The following is a 21,898-nucleotide window of genomic DNA, read 5'->3' on the forward strand; positions in this document are numbered from 1 at the left end:
TTTCTTCTGTTCTTCAAACTATAACTTGCCAATCACTTTGGATTTTAATGTGCTGGAAATCAAAGGAATTACTATAAAGCAGGACTTCAGGTGATAATGAATTATCTGTTTTAAACCAAAACTTCTTTTTTCTAATGGAGCATTTTGTGCATCAGAGAAAGTATTTACCAAGAAGCCTCCTTCCCAGCATCTAACACTTAGGCCAAAACCCCACCCTCTTTACCATATACACAAGGGTTCATTGATATGGAAAGGAATCCTCAGAAACCTATCCAATCCTCTCTATTCCTTCTACTTATATATCTCTAATAATAAAGTGAAAAGGGGGACATAAATAAAGATAAATGAATGTCAAAGGCCTGTGAAGTAAAACACAAATAGGAAAAAGGACATGGTGGCATAGCATACTAGTTGCTCACCAATATCTAATGGCTCTCCTTTCTGGGCACACAGCTAATTTACACTTCCCAGCCTCCCCTACAGCAATGGGCAGCCATGTGATTGAGTTCTAGCCAATCAGATGCACTCAGAAGCAATGAACCCTCCTGGAGCAGGACCATAAAATCCTCCCACATACAACTTTCCCTCTTTCATCTCACTTCTCAAGTGAATGGAGAAGTTCTTAAGGACATAAAGAAAAGTGAAGAAACAAGATAGATAAGAACTGAAGGAAGAGAGCTTCCCAGGATTATGTGGCCATGTTGAACATCCATATTGGATCAGCAAAAACTACATTTGTATTATATTAAGCCACAGAAATGCTAGGATTATTTAACAGTTAGCCTATCCCAACTAAAACAGACATGGTTACATATATTTACATAATTATTGAAATAGGCATATATAGTTAGAGACATTCACCTATGTTTTATATCCAGAAACTAAAAAATGACACATTTGATGCTTTCAGCTCATTGCTAAATAATTTGAATTATGGTCTAATTTAGCAATTCACTTTTTCCATAAACGGGGTTAAACATTTAAGACTTTTTGCATAATTTGGCTGCTATAAATCTGAGAACTTTAGGGAAGCCCGGGTAGCTCAGCGGTTTAGCGCCGCCTTCAACCCTGGGTGTGATCCTGGAGACCCAGGGATTGAGTCCCACGTCGGGCTCCCTGCATGGAGCCTGCTTCTCTCTCTGCCTATGTCTCTGCCTCTGTGTGTGTGTGTGTGTGTGTGTGTGTGTGTGTCTCATGTATAAATAAATAAAATGTTTAAAAAAAAATCTGAGAACTTTATATCATTCTACATAGGTCATGACTTAGGTTTTGAGAGAGCATGACAAATATTTCAGCTTAGTCTTGAGAGTAGTATTAGAGTGATCAGATGATTAAAGTTCTAGAATCAGGGACACCTGGGTGGCTCAGCAGTTGAGCATCTGCCTTTGTCTTGGTGTGTGATCCCAGGGTCCCAGGATCAAGTCCCACATTGGGCCCCTTGCATGGAGCCTGCTTCTCCCTGCCTATGTCTCTGCCTCTTTCTGTGTGTCTCTCGTGAATAAATAAATTAAATATTTTTAAAAATGTTCTAGAATAGGTGTTTAGAGTCCTAGCATTTCAAACACTGTTGGGTTCTTACAGATGAGGAAAGGAAGAGCCAGAGAAATTTGGACTTGTCCAAAGTCACACTATTGTATTGCAACAATATCTGGTTCAGGTGAGGAATTCCTTGGCTTCTAACCTAGTATTCCTTGTATGTCACATTATCCCCCATATCACTTCACTTAGCAAAGTATATATATTCTCTGAATAATTTGTCATTAGGCAATAAGAGTATGCATTTTCAAATATTCAAATGTCTACACACACACACACACTCACACACAGGGAGGTTTCTACCTAAACTAGAATGAAATCTCTAATGCAACCATGTCTATCCTTAAGGAATATTACCTCACTTTTGCTTGTCTTCCAAAAGCAAATATCTAGCCACACATACTGTGTGGTAGCTAGGCTCCCAAAGTGCATACCTTATGGTATTCATGCCCTTGCATTGTCTCCTTCTACACTGACTCCAGATTTCCAACAAAATGTGCCAGGAGTGCCCCAGAACCACTTCAGCCTTTAGGAAGATCAGTTGCGTATACTTCCTCCTTCTTGAAACATTTAGTTTGGGGAGTCCAGAACCCCACAATATCAGAAGTCTAAGCTACCCTACTGGAAAGACTAAATGGAGGTGATGTGGAGATGAGAATTCTGAAATTACATGGACAGAGAGAGAGGCCTTGCTGTCCAAGGACTCCAGTAAGCATCTGACTGCAGCCATGAAAGAAGACTGCAAACACCATCGGGTATTCCTAGTCAACACAGAGCAATGAGAGATAATAAAATGGTTGCTATTTTAAGCCATTAATTTTTGGCTTTATTTTCCTTTCTGATTTATTTCTCTTGTTTAATTACATTAGCCACAATCTTCAGAACAATGTGAAATAAAAATGTATTCATTTACATAATTAATCTATGTAACTTGTCATTTTGTTGTGTTTTAAAATTTATTTAAATTTTAAATTTATTTTAAATTTATTTTATAATTGTATTACTTTCAAGCTCTTCTTTCCACCCCCACTGCCCCTGTGCAAACACGTTTTCCACTTCTGTTGCAGATTTAACTTAGTTTTGTTTAGAAGATTATATATTATTTACATAAATATTATATATATATATATATCATACAGTGTTATATTAGTTTCAGGTCAAAAATATAGTGATTCGACAATTCTACACACTACTCAGTCTTGTCGTGATAAGTCATCTAATTCACTCATCCCCCCTCCCATCTCCCCTCTGATAAATACCAGTTTGTTCTTTATATTTAAGAGTCCAAAGGTTTTTTTGTCTCTTTTTTTTCTTTGTTTGATTTGTTTCTTAAATTCCACATTTGAGTGAAATCATATAGTGTTTGTCTCTCTCTGACTGAGAGAGAAATAATGAAATAATGAAATAATGAAATGAAATAATGCTTATTTCATTTAGCATTATACCCTCTAGGTCCATCCATGTTGTTACAAATAGCAAGATTTCATTCTTTTTTATGGCTGAATAATATTCATATATATATCATATATCGTATATATATCATATATCAGATATATTATATATATATATATATATATATATATATATATATATATATATATATCTCCCACATCTTTATCCATTCATCTATCAATAGACACTTGGGTTACTTCTGTAATCCGGCTATTGTAAATAATGCTGCAATAAACAGAGGAGTGCCTATACCCTCGAATTTAGGTGGTCTGATGTTGGGTAGGTGGTGTGTGTATAGTTGTTGCATATTCTTGGTGAATTGACCCTTTTATTATTACATAATGTCCTTCACTCTTGTGACAGTTTTGACTTAAAGTCTATTTTGTCTGATATAGAAATGACCACTCTTGCTCTTTTTTGATTACCATTAACATAAATCAAAAATGCATTTAATACACCTAACCTAAAAAAAAAAAAAAATACACCTAACCTACTGAACATGATAGCTTAGCCTTTCCTACCTTAAACATGCTCAAAACACTTAAATTAGCCTATAGTTGGGCAAAATCATCTAACACAAAGCCTATTTTATAACAAAGTATTGAATATCCCATGTAATTTATTGAATACTGTACCAAAAATGAAAAGCATGATGTTTTTATAGATACAGAATGATTGTAAGTATATCAGTTATTTACCCTTGTGATCTTGTGCTGACTAGGAGCTGCAGCTTACTGCCACTGCCCAGCATTATGAGAGCATATCATATCATTAGCTTGGGAAAAGATCAAAATTTAAAATTCAAAGTATAGTTTCTACTAAATGTGTATTGCTTTACACCATCATAAAGTAAAAAAAAAAATCATAAGTTGAACAATTGTAAGTCAGGGACCATCCGCATTAGACCTCATTTTTTTATCCATTCAGCTACTATATGCTTTTGGTGATGGAATTTAGTCCATTTACATTTAAAGTAATTATCAATGGGTTAAGACTTATTATTGGCCATTTGTTCACTCTTTCCCCAGAGAGAAGCTGGTATTTGGAATTTTTCTTCTGCTTACTCTGCTTTGTGCCTGGGGAAGAGCTCTAGTAGGTGACTGTGAGCTAATCCAAGCCTTTGCCTTTATTCCTCAGTGTGTCGCAGGAGTCAAGCATATGCTAGGCCTATCAATGTTCTGAAACAGATGAGACAGACATAAGTCTTCTAGTTAAGCCTCCAGAAAAACTGAAACCTTGGATGTGCAATCCAACCCTTTCCCTCCCCAGGGAGAAGCTGGCATTGGGGATTTCTGACCCATTAATGCAGCACTGAGACAAGAAGAAAGGCTATGGCAAGTGCTTATGTGTTAGTCCAAACCACTGCCTTTGTTTTTAACAACTCCCAACCTGGGATCTTCTCCTATCACCATTCAGATTTAGGCAAAGAATAAACTAGAACATGGTCAATAAAGTCAAACACTGGACATGAATTTGATCCTTTCTTTCCCTCCTCAGAAAGAAGCTGGGATCTGGGTGTTTCCTCCCTATTCTGTGGCACTGTACCAGAGAGGATAAAAGCAAAACAGAACTTCAAGTTCTCCTGCCAGCTTTCATGCAGCTGGTTTTGCTCTCACCTTGGTGGTAGGATCTTCTCAACTGGTTTCTGGACCTCTCACAAAGGAAACTGATCCATGTTTTGTTTTTGAACTGGTGTGTCCATGGTGGGAAAGAGGATAAAGGACTTCCTATTCTGTTATCTTACTCCACCTTAACTGTTTTTAAGTGTACAATTCAGAGGCAAAAAGAACATTCACATTGCTCCACTGTGTCACTGTAATCGAGAACTCTTCTTGTAGAACTGAAACTCTGGGCCAATTAAACAATGACTTCCCATTCCCCTACTTTTAGTCCTTGGCAACCACAATTTTATTTTTTCTGTAAATTATCTATGAAGTTGATTACTCTGGGTATCTCATATAAATAGAATCATATGGTATTCGTCCTTTGTGACCAGCTAATTTCACTCAGAAAGATGTCCTTAAAGTGCATCCATGATGCAGCATGTGTCATAGCTCTTGTCTTTGAAAATGAGAACCAGGAAACCTGAGTCAAAAGGCTGCAGTGGAAACAGCAAAGGCATGATTCAATCTAAACACTTGAACTGCCAAAAGGCTCAAAAATTGACAGTATAAGAAAACCGTTAGATGAAAAAGAAAGAGAAAGACACAGAATATAGGAAGTGGGGGGTGCGACAAAGAAGAAAAGGTATGAGAATGCTCAGAATGAGGATAAAGAAAGATGCCTGAATGACAATGGTTCCCAGATGGAGAGGAGCAACCAGTCCAGATCCAAGAGGGTCAGTGAACTCCAGGAGAGATTTTTGTCAAGAAGGTGAATTGATAAAAGACCTAAACATCTGAATTGATTGTGGACCAAAAGAAAGATCTATATATCTATTTGTCTGTCCATCTATCACATTATTGGAACAATTGCCAAAATGAGAATAAAGTCTGTAGGTTAGATAATAATATTTTATCAGTGTTTTTTTTATCAGTGTTATTTCTTGATTTTGATAACTGTACTATGGTTATATAAGAGAACTATATTCTCCATATCCTTTTGAAATACAAACTGAACAATTTAGGGGTAAAGGAACATCAGGTCCACAATTTATTTTCAAATAGTTTAGAGAAAAATTTACATGTGTATCTATCTTTCAATATAAAAAGAATGATAAAGCAATTAATGAGCCCATGAAAAGGGTATATTGGAGTTCTTTGTACTAATCTTGCAACATTTCTGTAAGCTTGAATTATTTCGAAATAAAAATAATAAGTAAGCCAGTAGACAATAGTAGTACATGGCTAGGTAGATGGCACCAAGACCCTCATACTCAGTCTAACCCTCTAATGGTGATATACACCTCCCACCCTGAAAAATCCTTTTCTGTAGAATATAGTGGTTTGAACATTTTAAAAAATCACTTAAATCAATCTACTTCCCATCAGGGTTCAGTGTTTGTACTTATTGACACATCCACTCATAGTTATGAGGGAAATGTTTCCTATTCTCTTTTCTATGAGCATGTGTTCTTATCTAGAGCAGGTGAGTTAATACGTACTTTTTGTATTCCAGCCTAGAATCGATCTAGTCATTTTAGTCTTCCAAAATACAGATTCAAAGAACTACCTATTTTATTTCCACATATATTAGTTAGAACTATATATGCTTTAAAGTACATTGGTAAAAACTTATTCTTCTGACTTAACAAAATGGTAAAGCTAGTGCTGGCATTTATCCAGCTTCATGATGTCAGGGCTAGTCTTTCTACAATTCTCTTGGTCTTTCCTTCATGGTCATAAGCTAGTTGCCCCATTCTCAAACACCAATTTTAAGGCAGGAGGAAAGAGGTAAGAGCAGCACTAATTATATCTCTCTTCTTCCTAGTAGACTTCTGTCTACTTCTTTTTTTGCTAGAACTGGGTCACATGGCCACTTTAAGGAGGGGTAGGGGAAGCTGGGAAAGTAGAGAATAAAATTGTCACAACTGGCTTCTTAGACCGTGGGTCTCACCTGGGAATCCTTCTTGCTTAAGGCTGAGCACATTGCCACCCTGAACAAAATCAGGGTTCTGCTAGAAAATAAGGAGGAATTTTAGAGAGATTGGGAAGGCAACAAGAAGCATCTCCCAAACATTCCCAGTTCTAGTCCTCAGACTATTGGTTACAGTCTAGTAGTTCCAAGAACTGCTATTCATTCCATCTGATATAAAACTCTATCCCCTAACCAAATTCCTTTTTAACTCCAAGCATATTCATGGTCCCATAAATAGCTAAGACCTGTCCTACTGGCACTTGAAGTTGCTTCCTGGATTGTTCAGTAAATTTAACCCTTTGAAGTTGAGTCTGCTTCCTTAACTTAAATCTGAAAATCAAGTGTCCTCAAAGTAAATGTATATAAAACCTTCCTGTCAGTTAAGACCTAAGTCTTACAGACAGTTTTCAAAATCAAAATCAATTTTATGAAGGGAACATACTGGTAAAGAGTAGGTAAGCTTATCAGAATAATTCTATATGACTCATATGTCATATGAACACATGGAACCTCTGCCATTTATTCATCATAATGCCTGTTGCAGAAAGGCTGGGGAGACTTTAGAAGCCAATTTGTGGCAAGTGGAACATTTATATTGGCTAAATAACAGCTTTACTATTCTAGCAAACTATTCAATAATGAAAGTTATAGTGGTCCGTGTGTCATCTGCCGTGTTTGCAGTTACACATAATTGTACAATTATTCTTGTGACTATTTTCATGTCTTTCAGCTATAGGAGAAAATTGAAGTCATAGAAGAAAACAAGTTATGTAGAAAAAAACACAGAGTGAGAAAGCTAAGAAACAGAGATCAGTCTAACAAGTACTTTCATGGACAAGATGGTCAGAGGAAAAGGGAAAATGTAATATTACTTGGAATATTACTCAGTTCCAGCCACTAAAGTGCTCTTTTACTGTGTCCAATATGGTGTTTACTAAGTGTTTTTACTTCATTAATTTATTTTCACTCTCACAATTTTTTTTTAAGTAAGTTCTATACCCAACATGGGGCTTGAACTCACAACTCCAAGATCAGGAATTGCATGCTTTACCGATTGAACCAGCCAGGCACCCCTCACTCTTCCTATTGTTTTTTTTTTTGTCTGTAGTCCATCAGTTCTTTACTCAGATCTGCCTACATCCATTTTGTAATTTCTTGTTCTTTATCCCTTTGAAGATTTGGAGCATAATTTTTTAAATCATTTGGTATGTTTCTATTATTTTGCATTTCATTAGGAATGAATCCATCTGATTTATTATTTTGTTGACTCTCTTTTTCAGCAGTAGCTTTTCTAAAAGTGAATTTACATTTGGGGTTGGTAGGCTAATGTTAGGTGGGGTTGGTCTTTATTGTTGTTATTGCTGTTGTTTAGCCTTGTTTTCTCGTTCTGTGATCATTGCTGTCTATGTATAAGCTTTGCAGTTGCTTTCACTCAGCCCCAGGGAGATCTACCACCCAGATCTTACACTAGAGGAACAGCTCCAAACACAGAATGATGGGGCTATTTTAGATCTAGTTACTAAGCCAAACAAGTCCTGCTGCTGGGCTTGCTCTACTTCCTCCTGTCCCCTGCAGGGATTCAGCTTTATAAAGCCACAGCTTCAAGCAGTGATCAGAGCTGTCTCAACTTCCTTTCCTGGTCAGGGAAGGCCCACCTAGCCTTTGCTTTTACACAGTGATACTTGCCCTGATGCCCCACCACATGTGGATCACTTTGGTTTTCATTCCCCTGCAGGAGAGGCACTCCTAACTCTGCCTATTTCTAGACCTGTAGCCCAGCAGGCTGATGCTGCAATCCCAGCTTACTGTGAGTGTTTCCATTTCTGGCCCATGAAAATGTTTAGTTATTGTTTGTTTTGATTTTTGGGGTGTCAGTTTTAGTTTCTGGTTTTTTCCCCATTGCTATGTCGTTTAAGTTTGGAGCAGAGGTGGAAATTTGTAAGGATACACTTAGAGCACCACTTGATGGGGGAGTCTGGAAAGAAAATAAAGATAGGTATAGATAAATCAGTGCATGAGGAGTCAGAAATTAAAGAACATCATAGTTTTGCTTAAGGATAGCCCTGCTTACATACATACAGAAATTGTCTGACCAAAGGCAATTGGCGTGTCAGCTGAGGAATGAATAATGATCACCAAGACAGTATGGTGCTGGCACAAAAACAGATATATAGATCAATGGAACAGAAGAGAGAACTCAGAAATGGACCCTCAACTCTATGGTCAACTAATCTTTGACAAAGCAGGAAAGAATATCCAATGGAAAAAAGACAGTCTCTTCAACAAATGGTGTTGGGAAAATTGAACAGCCACATGCAGAAGAATGAAACTGGGCCATTCTCTTACACCACACACAAAGATAAACTTTAAATGGATGAAAGATCTAAATGTGAGACAGGAATCCATCAAAATCCTAGAGGAGAACACAGGCAGTATACTTTTTTACCTTGGCCACAGCAACTTTTTGCAAGACACATCTATAAAGGCAAGGGAACAAAAGCAATAATAAACTATTGGGACTTCATCAAGATAAAAAACAAAGGAAACAGTCAACAAAACTAAAAGGCAACGGACACAATGGGAGAAGATATTTGCAAATGAAACATATATCAGATAAAGGCTAGTATCCAAGATCTATAAAGAACTTATCAAACTCAAGACCCAAAAAAACAAACAATCCAGTCAAGAAATGGGCAGAAGACATGAACAGATATTTCTCCGAAGAAGATCTACACATGGCTAACAAGCACATGAAAAAAAAATGCTAAAGAAAGAAAGAAAGAAAGAAAGAAAGAAAGAAAGAAAGAAAGAAAGAAAGAAATGCTCCACAGCACTTGTCATCAGGGAAATAAAAATCAAAACCACAATGAGATACTGCTTTACAGCGGTGAGAATAGCTAAAATTCACAAGACAGGAAATCACAAATGTTGGCGAGGATGTGGAGAAAGGGGAACACTCTTGCACTGTTGGTGGGAATGTGAACTGGTGCAGCCACTCTGGAAAACAGTATAGAGAAAAAAGAGAATGAAGCATTGCCAGGATAATCCATGCAGGTTTTCAGAGTTCATCCGCATCAACCCCCCTGACCTTAAACTCAGAAAAAAAGCAATCAGGGGATCCCTGAGTGGCTCAGCGGTTTAGCACCTGCCTTTGGTCCAGGGTGCTATCCTGGAGTCCCGGAATTGAGTCCCACGTCAGGCTCCCTGCATGGAGCCTGCTTCTCCCTCCTCCTGTGTCTCTGCCTCTCTCTCTCTATGTCTATTATAAATAAATAATCTTTTTTAAAAAAAGCAATCAAGAGATTAATAGTGATACTAACTCCAAATTTTATTGAAAAATCCACCACTCTTGTAAACTGTCCCTCTTCTTGCATGATTTAGATATTTGCATTGAGAGTCTCCCCAATTCCCAGAGCTCTCTCCTTTCTTTATCACTGGTGTTCATTCTGCATTTTAAAAATTCCTTAATTTGTTTTCACACTTGTTTCCATATACCTAGTACTCAAATACTGAACTAAGTTTGAACCCAATCTAAGAGTGCAGCTTCTGCTCTCTTATCCTGGTGCTTGTGCATTTACAAGAGACATCTCTAAGCACTAGTGTTCCTGGGCTTATATTCCCCATAGTCTCAATTTCTTGCTCATCTCTATTTCTTTTCCCCCCACCAGATGCCATGTGTTTGGTTGGTTGGTCGGTCAGTTGGTTGGTTGAAGCCATGATGTCATCTATGCCAAAGACATGACTAGTTTAGACTAGGGGGTTTTGAGTCTTAACATCCCTATAGCCTGGGTTAGATTCCCTTCTGCCTCCATATTTGTACCAACAAGAGAATCCTCCATCAGTGTGTAACTGAGCTGGAGTTACCATGGGTGACGTTTCTCAAGCTTTTAGAGGTGCAGAAAATAGCAACGTGTCTCCTCTGATGTGTTTTCTAGCTTTCTTTCAGGCCAGCAGAAATACTGCTTTCTCTACCACTTTTTCTGTGGCAATACAACCTAATTTTTGACTCTTATGTTCTGTTTCCATTTCCCTCAACCCATATTTCTTCAGGTAGAGTCAGATGTTTCTTTCCAAACTTGCACTGTTCCCAGATCGGTCTCATTCCTCCTCTACAACATGTGGGCTCACACTGTTTGTCCCACCGATGGCATCCTTCCTGTTATGTTCTCTTTTCACTTGATCTCAAGACAAAAAATGTATTTTTAAAGCTAGCGCTGTTCCTTTCCGCATTCCAGACCTGCTGCTTCCAAAGCTCAAGCAATCCTTTACCGATCCAACATTGGAGTTTGAGTCCTTCTCCTTCTTTGTCGGCAGTGTTTCCTCTGAGCAAACATGTTTCTAGAACCAAAATGCTCTGCCACAGGAGATGACATAATCCCGTAGAGAAAGAGTCCACTGGGGTGAAGAAAAAAAATATATATATATATGTATATACATATATACAGATACAAATACATAGATACACAGATATCCTTACAAATTTATGGCAGAGGCTTTCTTAAATAAGACGCTAAAAGTAAAATGAGGGCAGCCCAGGCGGCTCAGTGGTTTAGCGCCACCTTCAGCCCCGGGCATGATCCTGTGCCTCTGTCTCTGCCTCTCTCTGTGTGTGTCTCTCATGAATAAATAAAGAAAATCTTTAAAAATAAATAAATAAATAAATAAATAAATAAATAAATAAATAAATAAAGTAAAATGATAAAAAAAACTAACAAACAAAAACATGAAAAAAGACCGGTCAACTTGATTACACCCAAAATTAGGTTTGAATGATCCAAGACTATGAACAAAGCTAAAAAATAAACAAAACTCATTAGGAAAAAGTATTTCAACATACTTAACAAAAGATTATTTTACAGGGTGGTTCAGTCGGTTGAGCACCCACCCCTTAGCTTCAGCTCAGGTCATGACCTCATGAATTGTGAGATTGAAACTGTGTAGGGCTCCATGAACAGCAGGGAGTCCGCTCAGAGGTTTTCTGCCTCTGCCCTTCCCCTCACTCGTGCTTGTGCGCTCTCTCTCTCTCTCTCTCAAAAATGAATAAATAAAATCTTTTAAAAAATAAAAAGTTTTGGGATCCCTGGGTGGCGCAGCGGTTTGGCGCCTGCCTTTGGCCCAGGGCGCGATCCTGGAGACCCGGGATCGAATCCCACGTCGGGCTCCCGGTGCATGGAGCCTGCTTCTCCCTCTGCCTGTGTCTCTGCCTCTCTCTCTGTGTGACTATCATAAATAAAAAAAAAAAAAATTAAATTTAAAAAATTTAAAAAAAAAGAAATCCACCTTTTAAAAATAAAAAAAAATAAAAATAAAAAGTTTTAAAAAGATTTTTATATGGAGTAATAAGAAAAAGACTAACAATATGACAGAAATGCAAATAAGATTACAAACAGAAGATTTACAGAAGAAAAAATACAAATGGCCAATATGAGAAGAGTCTCAGTCTCACTGGAAATCATAGAAATACAAATTTAAACAATAATATGTCATTAATAAAATGGAACATTTAAATAACATTTAAATATTATTTCTCTCCATTAGATTGGTAGAAATGTTTCATTTTATTAATGAGCTTTTACAAGGTTTTGAGGAAGTGAGTACTCTCAAATACTGCTAGAGGAAGTGTAAATTAATTCCACCCTACACCCCAGCAGTTCCACATATAGATTTCTAGCTGGAAGAAACTCTGGCACATATGCACAGTACGGCGCAGACACTTATGTGAAGGTTCCATGCAGCACTATTTGTCATAGACAAAAATTAGAAACATTTGAACTGTCCATCAATGAGAAAATAGCTAAAAAAATCATATATACGTAATAGCACATTGTGTAGCAGTCAAAAGGAATATACTAGAGCTAAGATAGTATCATATGTTAACTGGAATGGAAATAAAAACTTCAAAAAAATAAAAATAAAAATTTTTTTTAGAAAAAGAATACACTAGGGATCCCTGAGTGGCTCGGCGGTTTAGCACCTGCCTTTGGCCCAGGGTGCGATCCTGGAGACCTGGGATCGAGTCCCACATCGGGCTCCCGGCATGGAGCCTGCTTCTCCCTCCTCCTGTGTCTCTCCCACCCCCCCTCTGTCTATCATAAATAAATAAATAAATCTTTTTTAAAAAAAGAATACACTAGATCTATTTGTGTCAACATGGATAAATCGCAAAACATCATTGCTAATTGATAAAGGCAAGTTGCAAAATATCACACATACTATGATATCGTTTTGTCACACAAACACAAATGATACTAAAAGGATTTTCGGAAAGTTCATAACAGTGGTTATCACTGGAAATTGGGGAGAAGTTGGAAGCGTCATAACAGCAGCAAACATTTACTAAGTGTGATATGCCATTTAAGTGTTTTACATATATTATTATATTTAATCCTTAAAACTGCCCTATGGAGTAGGTATTAATAATATTTTCATTTTCCACATAAGGAAACTTAGGCACAGACAGGCTAAGTAACTTGCCTACAGTGGCACAGTCGGTTAACTGGTAGAGTTCAATTTGAGCCTAGGCAATCTGATGCCAGCCCTTCCTTTGGTAGTCTGCAACCATGGGGGGGTAGGGGGGAGGAGTGGATGTGGGGGCTGGTAGGGGATCAGTGCCGTAAGAGGCCTTCTCCGCAGCTTCCGCTGTAGGTTTCTGGGTTTTTAGAAGGAGAATATAGCATTCAGGGATTACTTATATAGTTAAAAATTAATTTTAAGTAGGAAAAGGAATTATTGGTATATCTTAGATGGAACCATCACCAAAAGAAAAAGAAGGTTGAACGAACAAAAAGGAGAGAGGGAAGGAAGGAAAGAGGGAAGGCAGGAAGGAGGGAAGGAGAGAAAGAAGGAGGGAGGGAGAGAGGATGGGAAGGAGGGGCTGAGGGAGGAGGTAACAGAGAAACCCTCTTCCCTCTTCATCTGTTCAATGATGAATTTCTTAGCTCTGGTTTATCAGACACTTCTAGTGCTCCAATCTCCATGCCATTACCAAGATTTATCCAGACCAAGCTGAGAATAGGAACATAAAAAGGAAAACAAAATGTTTAGATTGTGCATACACTCTCCTGTCCACAGATGCCGACACCATCAGTCCAAGGCTCTCTACAGAGAAGCTCTGTTGTGAGAAGAGCGTTTCTTCGCCCTTGAAATGAATTCCTAACCTGCTGCCATCAGTTCTGTCCCATTACCAGAGGACGTTGCTTGGCCCACAGTCATTCTCACTGTCTGGCTCCGACGGAGAAAGACAATTCTAGTCAACCACAATTAAAGCAAAGAAGGAAAGAAAAGATTTTTCCTAGTTTCTAGAAACCATCCACTGCCCCCAAGACCTTCCAGGGGCAGCAGGCACCCCCACCTAAGTAGAGCCCTCTTTGTCACCACAGCTGTGTGGGGAAACCGGTTTTCCTAAAAAGCCATTCAAAGAGACGAGACCCTACAAAACGAGGAGCCGAGAAGAAATTCTACCAGCAGGAGCTGCATGTAACTTTTCCTTCAGCGCAGAGAAACTTCTAGGCCCTAGCTGGGCGTCCTAAGCTGTGTTCTTGGGCCCGGCCAACGCAAAGTCTGTGGTCAACCTCTTTGGGGGTGGGGTAAGGAGTAAAGGAGGTGAGATGGGAGCTCCCCCACGTGGCTGAAGCTGTCCACTAACCTGGATGGGGTGAATCTGTTTTTGCACGCGATCCCAGATTTCCCAGGTCTGTGTGCAATCCATTTATCTCCTTTTGATGTGTTTTTATAGCATTTTCCGAAATAACATCACTTTGTGATGAGTTCTTGTCCTGAAACATTGAATACTGCAGTGATTATGGCTGGGGTTAGCCCAGAATATTCTTCTCAGTAATAAACAGTACGATATGCTTACTCCTATTTCTTTTTTGCCAACCCACTCAGCTCTTCTTACGTGAACTCATTTTTTGAGCAAGTTGTTATTTTCAGGGCTGTGCTACAATTAATTTAGTATCTGACTTACCGAATATTCTACGGCCAAGGAGAAAAATAAATCTAGTGTATGTCATTTTACTCTAATGTAGTCCCCACCTATGATTAAAAACAAAATATACCGTACAGGGCTTGATACATGCTCCTCACCCCAAAATACCTCAAGAACACAAATCACAGAGCCCCTTAGCCAAAGCTTGCAGTGTTTCCTTCCTCCTCTGTCTTAGGAACTCCTTCCAGATATAGAACAAGCCTTGAATTTGGCAATTCTTCTTGCTGCGACAGCATATTTTCTCATTCCCAAGAAAATGTTCTTTCTCAAAGAGTAGAATGCCCAAAATTAAAAGGCAAGCTGGCAAACTAGGGAAGACTGCAATGACTATGATAAAGCACTTACATAAAACCATCAGAGAAAGTCTACTACCCCAATAGATAAAACTCTATGAAGATTATTTCTAAAGGAGGAAACACTAGAGGGCAAGAAAATCGTGAATACCTGACCTTCTAAAGAAATCAAATAAATAAAATTTAAAACAAGATAACATTTTTGCCTCTCATATTAACAAAGATGTTTAAGATGCTCCTTCAGTTAAGTGTCGGCCTTTGACTCAGGTCATGATCTCAGTGTCTCTGGGGTGGAGCCCCACGTGGAACCCCGCATGGCATAGGGCTCTCTACTCTGTGGGAAGTCTGTTTCTCCCTCTCCCTCTGCCCCCAACCCCTCCACACTTGTTCTCTTGCACGTGTTCTCTCTCAAATAAATAAAGTTGCCGCATGGTGCGCTCTGATGAGAGATGAAATAATTACTCAGAATCCAATATCGTGAAACAAAGAGAGGCCCAAAGGGGCTACACCGTCAGGCATCGCCAAGAGTTGCAGGTGCTGGGGTGAAGCCCAGAGTCCAGGTTGGCTCTTGGTTTTATGATCATAGAATGTAAAGTATGTGGAGAGAAAGAAGGAAAAACAACGCAAGAGACCAGTCATGAGGAAGGCAGCAGGGAACTGCATAGGTGACTACCTGGGTGGATCTCAGAGGAGCCTCAACGCGGGGCTGTGGGGGCAGGAGAACCGACCTCAGCAGGCCTGGCTGTCTACCCACTATCATTGTACTGTTTTCAGCACAGACGGATGGCAGGAATAGTTGGCTTTTGCCACACGCATAAAGCTGCTCCTATTTATGCATGTCCCTGTTCTTATTGTTTTCTTTTACCTGCTGAGGTCTTGCTGTCCCACACAAAATCTTTACAAATAATTTTAAAAATAAATAATGTGCTAGAAATGATGCATGTACATATGGTAAAATAGTGGGATGTTTACTTTTTGAAAACAATTTGGAAAAATATCAAAAGGAACCTTAAAAATATTCATACCCTTTGGCTTCTGGGATTGATGTGAAAAACACACTACAAAACTGGGAGAGGGACACCTGGGTGGTTCAGCTAAGCATCTGCCTTTGGCTCAGAGCGTCATCTCAGGGTCCTAGGATTGAGTCCTGCATCAGGTCCCCACAGGGAGCCTCTTCTCCCTCTGCCTATGTCTCTTCCTCTCTCTGTGTGTCTCTCATGAATAAATAAATGAAATCTTAAAAAAAATGGCTAGGAGAAAGCTTTATGTAGAAAGATTCACACTGGGGGCACCTGGGTGGCTCAGTCGGTTGAGCGTCTGTCTGCCTTTGGCTCAGGTCATGAGCCCGGCTCCCTGCTCAACAGTGGAGCCTACTTCTCCTTCTCCCTCTGCTGCTCTCCCTGCTTGTGCTGTCTCTGACAAATACATAAATAAAATCTTTTAAAATTAAAGATTCATACTGAAATAGTAATGGATAGAAACCACTACATGGTCAATTTTAAGGGACTGGTTACTACCCTAGTTTTCTTAGTCTAGTAGTTGTCAGTTCTGGCTGCACATGAGAATCACTTGGGAAACTTTATTTTTACAATGCATAGGCCTCATATCAGAACAACTGATTCGAAATCTCTGGGGGTGTATATTTTTTATGTATCTGGGCCTGCATATTTTTTAAGGCCCTGTAAGTGATTCTCACCTGCATTCAGGGTTGGGACCCAACAGGCTAAGGAAACTATGGATGTGTCATTAAGTAGTATATTATGCAGCCAATAAAAATATGCTTTCAGAATTTTGAAAAAAAAAATTATTTCAAAACAGTTCTAAACTTAACAAAACGTTTCAAGGTTGACACAAAGAACTCTTATATACCCATTACCCAGGGACCCCATTCAGGTTTGGCCAATTATCCCAGAAATACCCTTTTCCAGTGAAGGATCCAGTCCAGGATCTCATATTGTTCCCAATTGGTAAGCCTTTCTTGACTTCTATCACTCTTTTTTTTCTACTCTGACACTTTTTAAGATTATAGGACAATCATTTTATAGCATCTCTTGCAAGTGTGAGTGTGTCAGAGTCCCCCAAGATCACCTCTGTTTTGATGATTTGCTAGGAGAAATCACAGGACACAGCATATCGTCTTCCTTGCACCTATGATTTATTACAGCCGAAGGGTACAAAGCAAAATCAGTGAAGAGAAAACACAAAATGGGCAAGGTCCAGAGAAAGCCATGTGCAAGCTTCCAAGAATCCTCTCCCAGTGGAGATATATAGGACACATTTAACTCCCCCAGCAATGACTTGTGATAACACATGTGAAGCTTATTAGGAACTCAGTGCAAAAGTTTTTACTGGATGCTGGTCACATTAGGCACCTCTGCCTAACAAATTCCCAGACTCCTAGAAGGAGAGCAGGTATTCAGCATAAACCACATTCTTTGTACAAACAGTTCAGGCACAATGAGCTACTCTTGTCAGTTAGCGTGGGGGGAACACTCCTGAAATCCAAGTTCCCAGAGGCCAACCAAGGGCCAATCTTACAAGCAGGACTTTCTAAGAAAAGGTCTTTTCTAAAGCCTTCTATATGAACTCTTTTCTACAGATTTGTCTGATGTTTCTTATGTTTAGACCCAGGCAGTGTATTCTTGCTAGATTATCACAGATGTGGTATTCTTCTCATTATACTTCCTGTGTGGAACATGGCATCTACTGGCCGTTGGAATAAAAAAATGTGACTCAAGGGCATCTGGGTGTCTTAGTCGGTTAAGCATCCAGCCCTTGATTTTGCCTCAGGTCTTGATCTCAGGGTCATGAGACTGAGCCCCATGTAGGGCACCATGCTCCTTGAGATTCTCTCCCTCTCCCTCTGCCCCGTCCCCCTTTGCATCTCCCTCCCACCAATAAAATAAATAAATAAAGTCTTCTTTAAAAATGTGATTCCATTTTACGTGTTTGACTGCTCACAGCTTTCAAGTCCTATCCCTCTCTCTTCTGCCCCGCAGCTGAGCATGCTGATATGAAAGCTCAGATGCTCCCTCTTTTGGTGCAGGTGAGAAATTTAAACCACACAATCCCTGGTCCATGTCTAGGAACCCCATCCATTAAACAAAATAAAAGCCAAAATCAGTCACCCTCCTTGCTCTCTCAAGACATTTTCAGACCTGCTTGGGGTCCTGCCCTATTCTTCCCAAAAAGCCTCTATCATCTTGGAGGGTGTGTGTATGTGTGAGTATGTGTGTGTGTATGTGTGTGTGTGTGTGTGTGTGTTTGATCAACAGTCTCGACATCTGAACCAATTTTGGGTAGGTGGTCCATCCCCTCTCTACAAATGTTCTGCTGCTAGGGGTGTTAACTTCACTTGGTTAAGACGGTATTTATCAGGTCTCTAAAATTGTAAAGCTATGTCTTTCCCCTTTTCATAATCAATAATATTTGGTAGAAAGATCATTTCACTATGTAAAATCAAAGTCTTCACCTCACTTTCACCCACTAGCTTTGAAACCATTAACTTTATTGTTACACTGATTTTTGCCAGATGAAGATTTTCTAATACCATTTATTCTTCTACATTTAGTAATTGGTTTTCTACTCTGTGGGACTCCTTTAGTCTTCCCGTGTATTTATCTAATTTTATTAAGATATAATTGGCATATAATATTTTTAAAGCTTAAGGTGTACAAGGTGATGATTTTATATAAATACAAATGTGCAAAATGCCCTCGCAAGACATTTGCCCTCTCAAGATATTTTCAGACCTGTCTGAGATCCTGCCCTGCTCTCCCCCAAAAGCCTCTATCATCTTGCAATGATTACTACGATAAGGTTAGTTAATACTTCCATCACTTCACATAATTCCAATTTTTGTATGCGTGGTGAAAACATTTAAGGTCAACTCTCTCAGCAACCTTCAAGTATATATTACAGCATTGTTACCCATCATCACCAGGCTGAATATTGGATCCCCAGAACTTATTCATCTTATAACTGGAAGTTTGTATACCTTGACCAACATCTCCCTATTTCTCCCAACTCCCAACCCCTGGCAACCACCATCTTACTCTCTGTTTCTATGAATTCAACATTTTTGGGTTCCATGTATAAGCAAAATCATGCAGTATTTGTATTTCTGTCTGACTTATTTCACATAGCAGAATGTCCTCAAGGTCCATCCATGTTGTTGTGACTAGCAGGATTCCTTCTTATGGTTAAATAATATTCCACTGTGTATATATGCCACATGTTCTTTTTTTAAGATTTTATTTATCTATTTATTTGAGAGAGGATGCGTGCATGCATGCATGCAGGGGGAGGGGCAGAGTGAGAGAGAATGGGACAAACAGACTCCTTGCTGAGAGCAGAGCCCCACTTGGGGCTTGATATCATGACCTGAGCTAAAGCCAAGAGTCAGATGCTCAACCAACTGAGACACCCAGGTGCCCCTATGCCACATCTTCTTCCTCCATTTATATGTCAATGGATACATAAGTTGATTCTATATCATGGTTATTGTGAATAATGCTGCAATGAACATGGGGGTGCAGATATGTAAGATAATTTCATTTCCTTCAGATATATATCTAGAAGTAGAATTGCTAAATCATGTGGCAAATCCAATTTTAACTTTCAGGAAAGTTCATACTGTTTTACATTGTGACTATATCAATCTTTAAAGTAATTTTTAGGGATCCCTGGGTGGTGCAGTGGTTTGGCGCCTGCCTTTGGCCCAGGATGTGATCCTGGAGACCCAGGATCGAGTCCCACGTTGGGCTCCCGGTGCATGGAGCCTGCTTCTCCCTCTGCCTCTCTCTCTCTCTCTCTCTCTCTCTCTCTCTCTGTGACTATCATGAATAAATAAAATCTTTAAAAAATAGTTTTTATTGCTGCTTTTTCTTTTTAAAAAATCATTTATTTATTTATTTATTTATTTATTTATTTATTTATTTATGAGAAAAAGAGAAAGATACAGTGAGAGACAACAAGTGGAGGGGAGAGGGAGAAGCAGGCTCCCTGCCAAGTTGGGAACCTGACATGGGGCTCAATCTCATGACCCTGGGACCATGACCCGAGCTGAAGGCAGGCACTTAACTGACTGAGCCACCCAGGCACCTTTATTGCTCTTTAAGTTCACAAATCTTTTCTTCTTTGGTGACTCATATACTGTTAATTCCATCCAGTATATTTATTTCAGATATTGTACTCTTAATGTTTAAAATTTTGTTCTGAGTTTTTAAAAATATCTCTCAAGTCTCTCCTTAATGTACTCATATTTTAATCTACCTTTTTAAACATATGAAATATAATTACCGTATCCGTTCTTATGTTCTTGTCTACTGATTCTACAATTTGTGTGATCTGAATCTATTGATTGTTTTTTTCCCATTCCAGTTCATATTTTCGTGCTTCTTCAAATATCTAGTAACTTTTATTGGGCCTTGCATTTGTTAATTTGACCTTGTTAGGGGCTAGATTTTTTTTTTCCATATTTCCACAAATAATCTTGAGCTTTGTTCTTGGAATAAACTTGAAAACAGGTTGATCCTATTGAGGCTTGCTTTTACTCTTTTTTATGTAAAACCAAAACACCTTTTAACTTAGGGCAAATTTTGTTCCACTGCCACACAGCATATCCTTCTAAGTGCACTATTTGACTCCATAAGCCATGAGATCTATCCACTGTGGCTGATAGGGAATGGAAACTCCTGCAAGCCCTACCAGAACCCAGGTGATTTTCTTTCTAATCCTTCTAGGCAGTTCTTTCCCAAAACTTGAATCATTTCCTCACAGGTATATATTAATAAGTCCTCAGATGAAACTCAAAAGGGATGCTCTTCAGATGTTTAGAGCTTTATTTCCATGAGGCTCATCTTCTTTGGTACTGTGCCCATAAACTAGCTGCTGCCTCCTCAGACTGACATAGCCATCTCCCCCAGCCTGTAGGGAAAAGTCAGTCCCTATTATGTTGTCTTGTCCAAAAGCAAACACTTCCTTAGCATTTTCGCAAAGGAAAAAAGAATAAAGAAAAAAGTGAACCAACAAATACTTTTTAAAGAAGAGAATGGAAGAGGGGTGCCTGGGTGGCTCAGTCAGTTAAGTGTCTGCCTTTGGCTAAGGTCATGATCCCAGGGCCATGGAATCAAGTCCCATGTCGGGCTCCCTGCTCAGTGGAGAATGTGCTTATCCCATTCTCTCTCTCTCTCTCCCTCTGCCCCTCACCCTGCTTGTGTTCTCTCATCTGGTCTCTCTCTCAAAAAAATAAATAAAATCTTTTTTTAAATGTTTAAAAATAAATAAATAAATTTTTAAAAGAAGAGAAAGGAAAGGAAGAAGAGGAAGGGTAGAACTTTTTACAGGACATTTAATAATTGGAGGGACATTTATTTAATTGGAGAAAACTTATGAAAGTGTTAACTTTTTTAAGAATACAAAATTGTACATACAATATGGTCTCAAGTATGAAAACACACACGCATACACACACCTGGGCCAAGATTAAGACAGATACTAACAACCCTTGCCCTTCAGAACAGGATTTTTCTTATTCTTAGTTTTTCTGTATTTTCCAAAGCTTTAAAGATAATAATTAAGCAGAATTTTCATAATAAAGGAGAAAAGCATAACAAATTGGGGAGAGAAACTGGGTTCACCTTAAAATAAGAAGGAAAAGAAAAAGGGAGCAAAATGCCCCAAATTTTGTGACAATTTTGTTGGGTAGAAAGAATCTATGAGTTCTCATATTAAGATTAGAAATTCTATTTATTTAACTTCCCAAAATGTCACTACTCACCATCACCACTACCACTAAAAATGTAATGGTGTATCCAAGGATCCAAGATACTTTTAATTCCAAGTAAGATGCTACACAATACTAAATAAAACTGCCTTCTCACTTACACTGACCTGAAGACTGATGATAACCAGTGGCCAAAGGCTCTCTGGCATTTGATATGAATGCCAGAAATTTGGCTCCAGCTATCTAAATTCTTGACTTAATGCTATGATGCCACAAGTAAGTTTTCAGCGTGGATGTTGAACTTTACAGTAACATTTAAACTCCATA

At 38.8% G+C, this 21,898-nt stretch overlaps 1 long non-coding RNA gene across 1 annotated transcript in view; it reads right to left on the minus strand.

Annotated features, from left to right (window-relative positions):
* Positions 1-9,867: 9,867 nt before the first annotated feature.
* Positions 9,868-21,898, minus strand: part of LOC140625689 (uncharacterized) — a 40,773-nt gene continuing 28,742 nt past the window's right edge. The window contains exons 4-5 of the long non-coding RNA XR_012025016.1: positions 14,210-14,339; positions 9,868-10,959 (exon numbers count right to left, since the gene is read on the minus strand). This is a non-coding gene — a long non-coding RNA (uncharacterized lncRNA). The remainder of the gene's footprint in view (positions 10,960-14,209; positions 14,340-21,898) is intronic.

The sequence above is a fragment of the Canis lupus genome, chromosome 36 (assembly GCF_048164855.1).
Source record: "Canis lupus baileyi chromosome 36, mCanLup2.hap1, whole genome shotgun sequence".
In the NCBI taxonomy this organism is placed as follows: Eukaryota; Metazoa; Chordata; class Mammalia; order Carnivora; family Canidae; genus Canis; species Canis lupus.